Source organism: Heterocephalus glaber, unplaced genomic scaffold (assembly GCF_053883595.1).
Source record: "Heterocephalus glaber isolate CG9 unplaced genomic scaffold, H.glaber_assembly_v1.0 deba00001504, whole genome shotgun sequence".
Taxonomy (NCBI): domain Eukaryota; kingdom Metazoa; phylum Chordata; class Mammalia; order Rodentia; family Bathyergidae; genus Heterocephalus; species Heterocephalus glaber.
The window spans coordinates 518690-534137 of NW_028258324.1; the positions used below are offsets into that span (position 1 = coordinate 518690).

Sequence of the window (15448 nt, forward strand, 5' to 3'; positions counted from 1 at the left end):
TGTCATGACAATCCCCTTTAGCTTTTGTTTCTTCCTTATGGAATAAATGTGGGTGCTGGATGCTCCTCTATGAATAAAATGCTGGATCCGGGATTCCAATCCTTAGCATTTAGGCTGATTCACGAGGGGCCTATATTTGCGCATTTTCACTCCTTCTACAAAGGCACTGGTCTGCTTTATGACAGAGGGCTTAATGTTTCTCCATTCTATTGTTCCATCCATGTTTGGTCCTGTTTTACAGGGTAACACAACAGAGTCCAGTCCTTGCAGCATACTATACAACATGTGACTTTTGACAGCATGTTTACCCTATAGTTGCTGTAGGTTAGTAACATTTAACTCCTGAACCTTCTGATTATAGATCCAGTTGATATTTTCAAACTTAGAGTCATACAAGACTAGAGGAAATTCTACAGTCATACTGTATTGAAGCTTCTGGGGATTTTTCTCTATATTCAGCAACTCATCAATAATTTCTGGCTTTTCCATTCCTTGGCTAATCAGAAAGAGAATAGCCATCATACATCAGACTTGATGATAAAGGAATCCCTGCCCAGTCATTTCAAATTGACATAACTAGAAATGTTCTTGGCAACTCTCCTCATCCAGGCTCTGTCCCACTAGCTGTACTTGAGTAGACAGACTAGTCCTCTGAAAATTAATCACTCCATTCGCTACATCCATTTTACACAAGTTCTAAAATCATGAGTGTCAACATACTTCTGAGCTGCATAATTCATCCTTAAAATATCTAAATCAGCACAAGGGAAAAAGTGGTGGTAAATGTGCTCAAGACAGCTGAACCTAGCACTGAAGCTAGGTTCTACAGGGGCCCAGGCCAGTACATGGATGTCTGGAGGGAGTACCCGATTAAGAATGTGGGTATAATGGATCTCTTTGGCATCATCACTGACTTCATCTTTTAAATTAAGATCTTTTGAATCTTTGCCCCTTGGAAACTGAGACTGCAGGTCAAGAGACATCACCTGTCCAAAGGCATTAACTCCTTTGTCCGTTCACCCACACCGGTGATAGTTGGATGTCTGTCTGCTTTCTATCAGTCAAGTCTTGGTCAGAGCTTCAAACAGTTTCTCCTCAAGGGTATTGTCTGTTTCCCTGACTAGCAAAGCCCTGGTATGCCCAGCCCAGATAGGCTATTCTTAGAGCTACATGTCTTTGGCTGTGGGTACTGAAATCAAATGCACTCTGAGCTTTTCCAGATCCTGAAGAATTTTCTTTAATACTTGGGTCTTTGATATTGTTGGATTGTTATTTTTTAAGTCTTTGTACTTCCTGCTCCAGTTCTTGTACCCTTTTTAGAAGTTTCTCAATCTGGTTTCTGTCAGTGTCTGTTTCAGCCATGGTATGAGAACCCCAGGAATCAATGAGTCATACAGTTCTTTGGATCGCTGGCTTCGCTGCCTTCCGTGAAGAAGGAAGTTGTTGCTGTAGTATGGTATTGTTTTTAGAAATTGAGCAGGGGATTTAGCTCAGTGGTTCTGATGCCTGCCTTGAAAGCGCAAGGTTCTGAGTTCAATCCCCGGTACCAAAAAAAAAAAAATTGTTTCATTTTAAAAATGGTACTCTTATACACAGTGTTTCTATGAATATTCTTATATCATGTGTCCAGACACACAAAAGAGAGAGTCTTTCTGTATGTGCTGTGTGTTTGTGAGTGTGTATGTGTATGTGGCACAGGTAGTGATGGGGTATGAGGCCAAGTCAGTTTTATTTGTTCCTCACATGGCTGTTCAATTATATCCCCCCTTCTCCTGTGAATGCCACATCTAAGGTACCCCAAATGCCCACCTAAACCTAAGCCTGTGTCTGGTCCATCTCTTCTGTTCCATTGTTTTATTGCATTGCAGAGCATCCACACAATAATCCATGAATATGGTATATCTCCCCTTTTCATCTAGGTCTCCCCAGTGCCTCTCAATGAAGCTTTGTGAATTTCAGAGATCCTGCACATTGTCTCCCTCACCTCAGGAGGACATCAGAAGCACTGCTCAGGCTCTGAGCTGCCTCTTTCAGATTGCCCAGCACATCTCTGGCAAATGTCAGTCTTATGTCTTTGGATTTCTGGTTTCTTGTAGATCTCAACTCAATAACTCCACTCTCTCTTCAGCTTTATGATACTTTAAAGAAAATATATTTTATAGGTTTTCCAGGTATTTTAATTCCCTTCAGCAAGAAAGTTGACCCAAATGACTGGTCTGCCACCACTGGAAGAACTACTCAGATCAGATCTTGGTATTTTCATCCTCCAAGTCTTTCCATTTTATGTCTTTCTTCTCCTTCTTTCTCTCATGTTGTATCTCATCTGCATCATGCTTCACTGTATTCTTTGTTCTTTCTTCTTGTTTGTTTCAAATTTCTTTCAGCTTCTCTAATGACCTTTCATTTTCTCCTCTCTTTGTATGTTAATTCAAAAGGAAGCCTGGTTTATGACAGGGAGAAAATGGAAACCAAGAATATTCACAGATCCTTCAGAATAGAGCAAACATCTCATGGGGGCTCAGCCTAGAGGAGAACATTCACTCAGCCTAGAGGTGTGCAGATCCAAGTGAAGACTCAGAGAAGGAGACCAAGGTGTGTCCTGGGGCACAGGGGTCCTGGCTCCAGCATGGACATAGTCTTCAGCCCTTGAGAGCTATAGAAATTAGGGGTGTACTTAAGCACAGTGATGAGTTAATGTAAGTTGACCTCTTTTCCTTCTTTTCACTGGGTAAAGATACTTATATTTTGTCCATCTAAACTGTGCAGTTGCCCTGGCAATTCTTGTATTGCACAGTAGACCGAAGAGCTCCCTTTTTTTTTTTTTTTTTAAGAGGAAAGATCATTGTGGATTTTTTATTTGAAGTTCCAATAAATAAATATTGGAGGCAGTCGGATGCATCATGTCCAGAGAATTATTCAAAGTCTACATTGACTAGTTTGTGGGATTGGCTAACAGCACCATATTACCCAAGTAAGTGCATGTTTGATTGGTATTTTTTTGGCTGACATAAGGAAAAAAATTATGTTTTGGTGGAGAAGACTTCTGAGAGAGGTCACTGAAGATTAATAGGAGGATTTAGGATGCAGAAGATGAGAAGTTTTTGAGAGATCAACATTTCAGGAATTGAAAATGAATATAGCCCTTGCCAGGGAGGTGCATCTCAATTTACACAATAGATCAACTTATGAAAATTTGTGTGTGCATTTACTTCTAATAAGTGTAATCACACTGGAATTTCCCAAAGGGTCTTACCAAATAATGAAACCTCAGTGTGGATCCTTTTGTAAAGTGAAGAATATTCTTCTTTTCTTGTTTTTAAAACACCAAATTTTATTAAAATAAATGTTATATGGATTTCAAATGTTAACCATTAAATTATACTAGCAATATAAGCATAATATCCATTTACCAAAGAGAAGACTTCTAAAATAGACCAGAATACAGAGTAGCATAATGTTACCTTCTTGAATTCCAACCAGTATATTTTTCTAAGAATAGATTTTGTTTGAATTTTAGCAGACTGAATATTAATTAAACTTATCTCTCCTCTCTTTCATTTTAATATAGTATTTAGTTTCAAAATTGAGAACTCCTAGGCTTTCTCTTTCACTTGCACAACTTGTTCATGCAGGAGAGTGTACAGATAGCTACACAAGAAACACAGATATCATTGTATTCTGACATAATGCATTATATATTGACATATACTTTTCTAATAATCGAATTACTTCTTTCTTCTACTTCCTTAAGATCACTAGAGAATTTGTACAATCATGAGGAAGTGAGATGCAAGGAGTTAAGGTATAAATTTGTTATTTTTGGACAATAACTTGATATCTTGTGTCTTCTTTGGATTGGTGTCCACTAGTCCAGGAAACTAGTACCTTTTGTTCAGAGCCAAGTTGACATAGTTCTGTTCAAGAAAATTACCATCTCCCTTTATGTAACACTTCAGCAGAAACATGAGGTTACAACTAACAGAAGTCAGAGAAGGGGAATTGGTGTGGGTAAAAGAATAGGGTAGAAGGAATATTTTATATTTTATTAAACAGGAAAGTACTGATGCTTCAAACTGAATGTCAACTTGCCCTTGAAATGTATCTTGACAATTTGAAGCTCACCACAGAGCAAAATAGAAGCTCTGGAATCTCACTGTGGTGAAATGAAGAGAGAGACAGCTTTGGTCTATCCTGGTGTTTCTGATGGCAAAGGAAGAGCAGACCAGTGTTTTGTTTTTCCTGTCTTATAGCCTCTTGACCTGGTCACTTTGGAGGTTTCCTTGTTAGATAATTTCAGTTGGCTTCTTTGCTTTCTCAGGCCCCTGGGTATGTTGGGAATGTAGTGTTCATTTAGGTCACTTGTCATCCCACGCAAAGAGTTACCCAACAGAGAATATCGGCTGCCATTTATTTGGCTGGTTGGTGTTAGGTGAAGGCTGGATCTGTCACCCTTGGAGGCTGGTATACGATTGTCCATTCCTTTGCCATTCCTGTGATCACTCAGGAAAGCAGAGTGTCATAGCCTGTGTTGCCAACCTACACGTCAGCCCATACTGGTGGCATATTTATTTATTTATTTATTTATTTATTTATTTATTGGTACCGGGGATCGAACTCGGGTCTTTGCGCTTGCGTAGCAGGTGGCAAAACCACTGAGCTAAGTCCCTGGCCCTGATGGTATTTTTAGGACATCCTTGTGGGAGACAGAATAAAGCCCTACCTTGTCTGAAAGACATCCACATCCTCATCCCTAGAGATGCTGAAGATGTTATGTTGCATGGCAATGAGGAATTAGGGTTGCATATGGAATTAAGATTGCTAATCAGTGGATTTAATACAGGGGGATGAGCCCTGATAATGTGGGTGGGCCTAAAAGTGAAAGAGGAGGAGCTGAGGAGGTTGGAGTCACATGAGATGAGAAGGACTTGACCCCTGTTGCTGGCTTTGAAGATGGAGGAAGAGAAAGGGAGGGGATGGATTCTCCTCTAGAGCCTCCGGGAAGAGAATGGTAAGAATTGTAAGACAGTGAATTTGTGTTGTGCTAAGCTACTAAGTTTGTGATAATTTGTTATAGCAGCATTAGAAACCATATACAGATTTCCTTGCAAGGAGACCAATTAAATGCAAGTTAGGTTGTTGAATCAGCTGAATGGGCCCTTCAGGCCAATTAACTCCCCATACAGGAATCTCCCAGCCACCTGTTCGATAACCGGCCTTCCAGGCCTTGTGACTGTGTCTACAGCAGAACTGTTGGTGTCCCGAGGAGCTGGCTCCACTGTCAGGTGTTTTGCCCATCAGAGTCCCTCCTCCAGGCAGTAGAAATAAGCCTCCCTACCATGTTCCTTCTGTAGTTCTGGTTCTGTTTTCTATAGTTACACAGGAAATGTCCAAATATCTTGTTCATAAAGCTTGGCTTTATCTTAGGTGATTGAAGATTCTCCATGATCTCTGAAGCAGGGACATCTTCTTATGAATTCCAGAGCACTCCTTCCTGGTGACAAATTGCAGCAAATGCTGGAGATACGCTTTGGTCCTCAGAGAGCATGTGGAGTGGGGCCCAGTGGTCTCCTTGGTTCTGGGAATCTCCTCCCCATCTCGCTTTCATCCTGTGAGGAGCGCCTCTACCATCTCTACTCCAGAGCCTAAGGCTGCAGACTCCCTTTTCCTGTCTCCAAGGCTTTGAAGGCTCTGCTTTGTTAACAGATGCCCAATATCAAAGTTTGTTCTGGGAGCTTGCTGTGGTTTTTGTCTCCTTCCTCTTCCTGGCACATTTCCCTGGGTGATCGGTGTCTACTGGTAAAGTTGGTTGGGGTGTAAAACTGTTCTTCAGTGCAGAAGGAAGAGCATGACTTGTGTGGTCAGAGTCCTGGGTTCACATCCTGGCTTTACTGTTTACAAGCCCTGGACTTTGGCAAATTTCTCATCCTCCCATGAACCTCAGTTTCTCCATCTGGAAAGGAATGAAGAATAATTCTTATTTATAAGGCTGTAGTGAGGATTAATTTTGTAAGTGTAATACTTTGCAAAACAGTCCTTGGTGTGGTTTAATATCTCTTCTCTCCTGTTTTTCTCACAGGCTTGTACACTAGTCTCCATCTTATACAATTAAAGAACAAGAAAAGCTTGAGCCATGGGCTCGACTTCAGAGAGCTCAGGCTGATCCTGTGGGCTGGAGCAATAGCTGACTTTCAGGAATTTTTGGGCTTGCACTGGCAGCAGGAGAGGTTTGTTGGGAATGGTTGAGGAGGAAGGAGGGCCAGGACAGTGTCACTCCCTGACTTTGACAGGAATGGTCATTTTTAAGGCTTCTGAAGATGAAGACTGAAGATGAAGATGAAGCTGCTAGCATTCATGGAAAATGTTGTTTATCACTTATTAGTTTTGAAATCTTGCTTAAATGGGATGGGACATGGCTTGATGGGGGTAGTGAGATATTAGGAAAAGAAGGCTAATGTTTAAAACACCTAGGGCCCCAGCAGGGACTCTATCAAGTATTTACAAACCACAAAATCTCATTTAAAAACTTTCCTTAGGGCATTTTTGAGTTGTTTTAAATTAACTGAGCATGAGCCAGGGATTTAGCTCAGTGGTTCCACTGTCTGCCTTGCAAGCGCAAGGTCCTGAGTTCGATCCCCGGTACCAAAAAAAAAAAAAAAATTTAACTTAGCAGACCTGGTTTGGGTAATGAAGATCAGATTGCTGATGGTACCTCTTCACCAGAATGAAAAACACTGAACTAGGGACCCTCTCAAGGCGGGGGAAGTGGGATCAGGAAAGTTCTAGACTCTGAGGTTCCATTTTGCTAAAGTTCTCCCACAATTCATGTTTTCTGTGTGGGTTGGCAAGCAATTGTTTTATTTTTTATGTGAAATTTATAATCTGGGACATTATTTTGGAAGGCATGCCAGTAGCTGTTCTTTGGTTTACTTGGCCTCTGCTAGTTTTATTTTTAACCCTCTCTTGATTATTTCTAAACCCCTTAATCATGAAATCTCACTTTCTTTTATTAGGAGGAATTTTTGCGCAAGGCTAACTCAGATCTACCTGGCACCCTTTGTATGTATTACTGAATTGCTGACATGCTTTGGCAAGTGCTAACAGCTGCTTTCTGATATATGATACACAAAGTGGAGAAGCTCATGCCTGAGCCCATAATTTGACGTAGCACTCTGTTTTATGAATGTTAAAGAAATTCTTTTGAAAATAGCAATGACAGCAATAGCAGGAGCCAGTGATAACCTCTAACCAGGTGGCCAGTGTTAAGTGTTGAGATAAAGGAGTGAAGGGAGGGGAAGGGGAAAGGAAAAGAGAGGAAAAAAAACTATGAGAAAAGAAAAAAAATGGAAATGAAATCTATGTAAATAGGGAGGGGTGGAGGGGGTGAAGGGTGCACAGGTAATGGGGAAAAAATAAGAACCAAGATATATCATGTACAGGTACAAACATCCAATGATAAATGTAAACGAATTGTATACCTAAAATGTGCCAATAAAATGTACCAATAAAATTAATTAAAAAAAACAAAACAAAACAATGAACCAGCAGTCCAAGATGCCTGTTTCCTATGAAATCTCCTTTGGCAGGAAGACCAAGCTTTCCATCACTGCCAGTGAAGAGATAAATAAATGAGGTGAATATTTACATTTTAAAAATAAAATTATTATAATAAGAGGCATTGCCATGGATCCCCCTCCAAATTCCCCCCTCCCGCTTTGCTTTGCTTTGAATACATTTATCCCATTGTACTTGTCACTTTCTGAAGCAGTTCTGGAAGTTCACTTTTCTCTTTTAAGTTTAACCAAGGGCATTTTTAAAAAACCTTTTTTTATTAGTATATATTTGTCATACATATTGATCACATTCATCATAGGGAATTTGTACCTGTACATAATATATCTCAATTCTTCTTTTCTTCCCATTCCCCTCCCCTCCCTTCAAGCCTTCTTCCCCTCCACATTTACAAAAGCTTTGTTTCCATTTTATCCTTCTATTCTCTTTTTTTCTTTTCCCTTCCTTCCCTTCCCTGTTCCCTCCTCCCTTGTTCTCCTTCCCATTTAACATGTTCTGTAAGTCCACATTTCTGAATGTCTTTATTGTGAGGCTGACTCCCTCAATGTCTTGAACTGATTAAAAACCTTTACCTTTCATGGTCATTTTGACTTTTGGGAAGAGCTAGAAGTCACATGGTGCCAGAGCCAGGGAATAAGGTGGATGGAGACTCACTGTCATATTTTTATGAGCCTCCTTTTCTTTTGTATGGCACTTGGTAGCAGCATTCACCACTTTTGTGACTGACCCCACCTGGTAAGGACACTCTCAGAAGAGGACTTCCAGAACTGCTTCAGAAAGTGCCAAGAATGATGGGATGAGTGTGTGGTGAGCGGGAGGATTTTGAGGAGTATTCATGGCAATGTGTCTCACTATAATAAATTTAAAAAATTTACTGGATAAAGAAAATGTATTTTCTTAAAAAATAAAATGGAGTACTACTCAGCCATAAAAACTGAGAAATTAGAGACACTTATTGCTAAATGGATGCACATTGAGGCTATACTCTTAAGTGAAATAAATAAGACACAGGTGTGTAAATACCGAATAGTTTCTCTAGTGTGAGAAACTGAAAGTGTAAATAAGGATTAAAATGTATAATAGGTAATGTGAAATAGGAAGAAAAGGGGCAAAGAGGAAGGGGAAGTGGGAGGGGTAGGGGAAAGGAAAGAAAGGAATGGAATTAATATGAGAAAATGGAAAAATGGAAACAAAGTCTCTGTAAATAGGGAGGGGTGGAGGGGTTGAAGGGAGGGCAGGGGAAGGGGGAAAAAATAAGAACCAAGAGAGATTATGTAAAGGTGCAAATTTCCAATGATGAATGTCATACTGTATACTAAAATGTAACAATAAAATTAAATTTAAAAATTTTTTTTAAAATTTAAGTATTAGCCATATCTTTGATCACCCTTTGTAGATATTATGAGAGGAAGAAAAAATGGAGATTGAGATTAGTGAGCCGTGATGGGGAACTTCTAGTTTTAATAGGGGGACCAGCAGTCTTCACAGAAGATTAACATTTATACCAGAACCCCCAAGGAGAAGGAGTATATATTTCAAAGTGAAGATAGAAGGGAAGTCAGTATGTCCAAATGCTCTGCAGCAGGAAAGACTCTGGCAAGTTCAGCAAACTAAGAGGAGGGTGGAGCACACTGAGTGAGGAGGGAAATTGGGTTGGAAAGATTTCACCAGGCTCATGACATGGTACTGATTCTGTCCTCAAGACAATTGCCACTACTTTCTTCCTCTTCATCTGTTACTTCCAAATTTTTCCAGCCCTTGCCACAAGCCAAGACACTGTTGGTTGGCTTGGTTTCTGTGTCTGCTGCAATTCTGGCTCAGCTGTGAGACCTTTATCTATCCATTTTAGTTCAAAGTCTCACACCAGTTTTGACTTCTAGCAGTGGGATTTTAGGCAGCAATTGCCTAGGATGCTGGGACTCAGGCTCATATCATGTCTACTGCTGGTCTAGTGCTGGTTTGTGCCCATTCTGATAAATACCTGCTACCCTCTCTGGACGATCTGGTCCTAAATATTCACTGTGAGCTCATTCATTCAGCAAGCTCAGTGGATTCTGTTTGAGGACTATCTGAGGCCAAGGGGTGTAACAATAAGTAAGAGGGGTAGTTGGGGAGACAGACAATGTGATGCCTGCAGGGGCAGGATAATGGGGGGGGGTGGTTGCCCCTCACCTGGTCATGGGGGCTCAGGGAAGGCGTTCTAGAAGAGAGGCTGGGGTCAGTGACAGCCAGGATGATGAGCAGAGGAAGACGGGACGGTGGGCAGGGCCTTCCCTGTGCAGCCAAGAGGAGCTGCTCAGTCCACAGGCTGAGAGGATTCCATGGCGTCAGCTCTGTCCCTCCTAAATTGGGACTGGGACTTGTGTACCCAGATGTTCTCTGTGCACCTGGACACAGAGTTCCCCTTGTGCTGTCCTCCCCTGTGCAGCCTCAGCCTCCTGAGTGACTGGGACACCTGCTATCACAGCCTGCCTGCTCATGACGGTGCCTGTGGCCTCATTCAGTTCGGGTGTCTCCCTGGTCACAGGCTCTTCTGATGCAGCAGTGCACTCCTTCCCTGCATGTGTGGGGAGACCTCCTGGCGTATCACATCCTCTCCTCTCCTTGCCATATAATGGGTCATCTGGGCCTGCATGGGAGCAGCCTTGGTCCCTCTGTTTCCAAAGAGGAGGAAGAGAAGGAGGAGACAGAGGAGGAGGAGGATGGGGAGGAGGAAGAAAAGGAGGAGGGGAAAGAGTGGGGAGAGCATTCTCCTGGTCTTGTGGTGGGAGGGACACAGCTTGCTGGGGAAGGTCTCCATGGTCCTCTTTTCTCGCTTGTGCAGGGCCAGCATTTGAGAGTGATAAGGGCAAAAAGAATGAAAAGGACAAGGGCAGATCACAGTGACTGAGATCATCTTGGGCTTTAGGAACAAGGAGGGTCATAGTCTGAAGATAGAAAAGAAAACTGGGTCTGAAAGGCCAGGGACAGAACAAACAGTTCTATGCAGCTCTGCATGTGCCACTTGCAGAATGGACAGGCACAATGACCAGGGACAGGTTCTCTTGAGAGAGGGGAAGGGGAGGAGAAATCCCAGTACATTTCCAGCAACTAACCTGCATGGTTTTCTTCCCAGAAAGGCCCAAGTGAGAGACTGTAGAGAGAGCCCTGGAAACAGGTCTCTGCATGCAATGCAGCAGGAAAAGGACTGGGACCTCAGGGGCAAACAGGCTTTCAGGCAGATTCAAGTCACTCCTTCACCTCTTCATTTATTCATCTATCTATCCAGGCACCCAGTCCATGGAACAAAGGTTTATTGATCTGCTTTTGTGCCAGGCCTAAAGCAGTGTTTGGGAACACATGTGACCACCCAGAGCTGGGAGACAGAATGGCAGATCTCTGTGTGTGTACACATGTGCTCAGAGGAACAGATAGTCTCAAAGCAAGTTGTATAGAATGTGATGAACAGCACACAGAAGCCATACAGTGTCCACTGCAAGCACACAGCTCAGGCAGCTGACTACCCCAGGGCTCAGAGGAGCTTTCTGGATGGAGCAAATGATTTTTAAGCTGAGACCAAACAACAAAGTGGAAAGGAGAAAAGAGTGGGCAGGAGTAACATATGTAAGGGCCCAGAATTCTGGGAAGAGAGACGGCTCTGAAGGAGAAAGCCTCCAGGGCAGTGTGACAGGCAGTCGGGGAGGTGTTATGCAGGGCTTGTTTGCTGCTCTGAGGATAAATAAGCACTGGAACAGCATGAGGCTGTGGCTGGTGTAGGAACCACCAGGCTCAGCTCCTGTGCCCTCCCTGAGGCTGCTGGTACCACCTTGGGCTCCACCTGAGCTCCGTCCCTTCTGCTCCAGTCCTGGTGAAGCTGTGCAGGAGCTGTCTGGGCCCAGTGGGAGCATTAGTGTCCCTGGAGTGAAGCCTCAGCAGAGGACGCAGTGCTGGCCTTCAGGTGGGGCAGGCAAAATCCCCCTCTGGAATGAAAGGAGCCTGTCCTTGACATCTTCTACTTCTAGGGCCCTCCCTGATCTTGATCTTATGTTTCCTGGGATCACATGCCAAGAAACTCCCAGAACCCAAGTCCTCTGACCAAGGCCTCTGGGGAAGCCTAGATCTAGAAAATCGGACCCTATAGTCAAGTGGACTGCCCTCCACTCTTCATTGCCTGCTGCTGTCATCCCAGTCTCTCTTCCTGCACCAGAAGTGCCCCTTCTGCTCTTCAAAGTGGCTGAAGCCAAGCCTCAGGTCCCCTCACGTGAGGCTCAGGATGAAGCCCTGAACTCTGGCTTCCAGTACATACCTTCTGGACTGCTCTCTGTAGGGCACAAATACGTCCCCTCAAGTATACGACAAATTCTGTATACTCATTCCCTGAGCTTTTTTTTACACCTTTTTTTCAGAGCTTGTTCCCTCAGAGAATAATCTGGTCAAAGGCAAAGCAACTGAAAATGCTATTTGGTTCTCATCTGTGATGTTTTGGAGTTACACACACGCACGCGCACACACACACACACACACCTGAGGAGGGAGGCTGGGGCAATTGGTTGTGACCTGTCACTGACAGAGACTTTTTAACCATAGAGGTTCAGGATGTTGTGCAGAGCGGCTCCCAAGCCCTGCACCTCATTACTGTCTTCTGGCATGAGATCAAGTGGGGTTTTGTTGGCACAGCTTAGACCTGACGTCAGAGTGGGGTATGAGATACTGTGGCCGTCCAGTTTGTGTTTGCTGTGAGCCTTCTCACATGCCCAGCCTCGCTCTGCTGGGCCAACTTCTTTTCCTACTTTAGCTGGCCCACACTCTGCAGAGCACTATTTCTTCTTGAGCACTTCTTTGGACTTCTTTTTCTTCTTCTTTTGCCCCAAATAACCATTAAGCTTGCACATTTACCAAATATTCCTTCCAATTCTTTGAACGGGACAGCGGCAAGAGCCTGAAAAGAGCTGCTGGTCACTCCAATACTGGTAACACTCCCAATACCTTAGGGTTTTCGGGGTACTGTGAATAAGAGAATCCCTGTCACAAAGTCTGTGACCTGAGGTACAAGGCCATTTACCACTGTTGCAGAATAACCCTCAGCATATTACACACTCTGGCTGGGTGTAAGGATGCTCTAGGTGTCAGGTGGGGTCTTTCAGTCCACATTTTACAGGGATGATGCAATCATTTCTTGATGTTGAAAGCATGCTAAACTAATGAGCTTAGATGGACTCTTTGCCATTGGCCGGGACTGAGTACAGAGTCTTCAAATCCTGGGCTGCAGCCCAGCATCGAGCCCCTTGGGGTCTGCTCACACTTTTTTCAGCTCTGCCTTCAATTCCTGGCTTACCCTGAAAGAGAAGATGCTCATTGGCCCAACCAGAATATCAGCAAGAAGAGTAAAATAGAATTTTGGCTCGCTAGGCCGTTTGGTAAAATTAGAGACAGATGGGTGCTGTCTGCTTGTTGCGGAAATTCTGTCCCACATTCCAGCCCATTCCAGGCGTTCTGGAAAAGGACAGAGAGAAGGAGAAAGAGATTTGGATGGGGCAGAATATATGCTAATTCTGTGGCAAAAATAACACCAAATCTGCACACATTAATTCCAGGCAAGTCTCATTCTTAGCCTCCTTTCCTGCCTCACAATGTTAAGTGAATTTAAACTGGTTGCCGGGTGGAAAGGGTTTTGAAGTCCTCTGGCCCATCTCTCACTGGACAAAGTTAGTTTTATCATGAGCCCTAGGGAAGGCATCACTGGGGGCCAAAAGTCACCAATATTTAAGGCAGGTCCTAAGTAACATTGAACTGTCCAAGGTTGCTCAAGACCCAAGTGTAGGAGGACACAGGCAGCCATATGTGGGAAAGGGGCTGCTGTGTAGAAAGGGATTTAGAGAAGCATGTGACCCCACTCCAAGCATTTTATAAACTAGTATTTTCAATGAAAACAGTGCTATCCCTTTCCAGAATATACTGGATGTCCCGATCATACTGAGCTTGCAGGGAGAGGACAACTACGTTTGAGTGACTAAAGGACACGGGGACTGTTCTAGGGTGACTGGCCGGGCACTGAGGGAGCTCAAGGACCTGTGTTTGAATGTCAGCGCATAAAAGGACTCAGGAACTGAACCCTGAGAGTTCAGGAGCCTAAAGTCACAGAGCGAAGGGATGCGATGGCTGTGGCCAGTCTCTGTCAGGCACAGGCAGCAGGATTTCTGATGGGGGGTCAATTTCCATGGAAGGGAAGTAGAAAGTAATCATGTGTTCTTGGTCCAGTATCTTTTCTTCCTTGAGCTTTAGTTTCTCATTTGTGAAGCAGGGATACAATTCTTCCTACATCTCATTATAGGAATGCAAAGCAAATGGGGGTGCATAGATGAGCATGTTTTGTAAATTCTAAGAGAAGACAAGCATGGGGTTTGGCGGTGTCCTCTTACAGACGTGTAGGCAGGGGAGGAGGCACACACTGTGCTGGCTGGGGAAGGACTCTCCACCTGAAGTTCCAAACACAAAATACTTGCTAATGTGTGCAGTTTTTGCTTATTTATATTAAATTCTCTTCATAAATATCTTATTATAAAATTTTTAAAAAACAACTTTTAAGGAGATGGATTTTTTTCAGAATTGGATAAAATGTGTTGAGCCTTTTCCAAGCCCCTAGCTCACCATCACACCCGTGATTCCAATGCCCAGACTGGGTAGAACTGGGCTGGTGGCCTCCTTGGCAGGACCCCTTGGGGCTGAGTTCCTCTGGCTGCCCAAGCGTGGTGTGTAACGAGTAGGTCATCAGAGAGGCAGGGTTTGGCCGGAGCCACGGACTCACTGTCCCTAGAGAAGGAGAATTCTCAGTAGCCCTCGGGAGCTGCCCGCTTCCCTCCTAGGCTACTCATGGAAGTCCTGGCTGGCTGGTGGGTGCTGCTGTCATAAACCACACAGTCTATGTGAAGGGTGCTGTTTAAGAAACACTGCTTCTATATGGAAGGAGGTTTTCTTTAATGAGCTGAGGGAAATAACAGCAGCATGTCATTCTTTCATGACCCCTTTCTTGAAATATTTCCCCACTCCTTATGGAAGGATTGTCAGAAGAAAGCAGTAAAGATAGAGTTCAGTTCAGGTTCATAATTCAAGTACAAAAGAAATCCTAATCATGCAGGAGGGGTCCTGTGAGTAATAGGATCCTGGCTGCCTTTCCAAATTTCTTTTCCTCTCCCTATAAAACAATGATCTTTCATTATTTAAAGGCATTTTAATGATGTCTCAGTGCTCCTTGGCCTCTGTATACCATCATTTATTTAGCAATCCCTGGTTTGTTCGGGTTTTTGCAGTGGATCCAACCCTGTTGGTTCTAGTGGTGATGGCTGTTTATTAAATGTGCAATGTTGAAGGAATTCATTACTGTGTTCCACATGCAGTGTCTCCTTTTATCATCCTATCATCCTGTGGGAGAGGAAAATACCCTGCTTCAAATATATTTCTTTAGAATATTTCAAATTGTTTATTCAGAGAAACTGCAGACCTCTGCAAACACAAGAATGGCCCTGAAAGCTGTCTTTTGGTTTAAAAAAATGTATCTCTCCACCTTAGTAAAGGGTGGATGGAGGAAGAGCCTTTTCTTCCTGATCTAGAAAGAAGAGACAGGGTCCTGCTTGTGGCCCAAGGGGACTGCAGGTGGCTGTCATCCAGGAGACCCCATCTCCTGGCAGGCGACCCCAGCCCAGGCCACCTCCCCTTTAGCTCTGTGCAAGGTTCAGGGCCTTGGGCCTCTGAGTCTCATCTTCCAGGCCTGAGGCATGTGGAAAATGTGTCTGTTCATTCCCCTGTTATCTACAGTCAATTTATTGCACAGACTAAAACTATTGGAACTTCAGAGGGAAGAGTAAATTTAAGACTTCTCTGAAATCCCAGTTAGTTAAATATT

The 15448-nt window shown here is 43.5% G+C and overlaps 1 pseudogene; it reads right to left on the reverse strand.

Annotated features, from left to right (window-relative positions):
* Positions 1–388: 388 nt before the first annotated feature.
* Positions 389–1362, reverse strand: LOC101699374 (tRNA pseudouridine(38/39) synthase-like; annotated as a pseudogene).
* Between the last annotated feature and the right edge of the window lie 14086 nt (positions 1363–15448).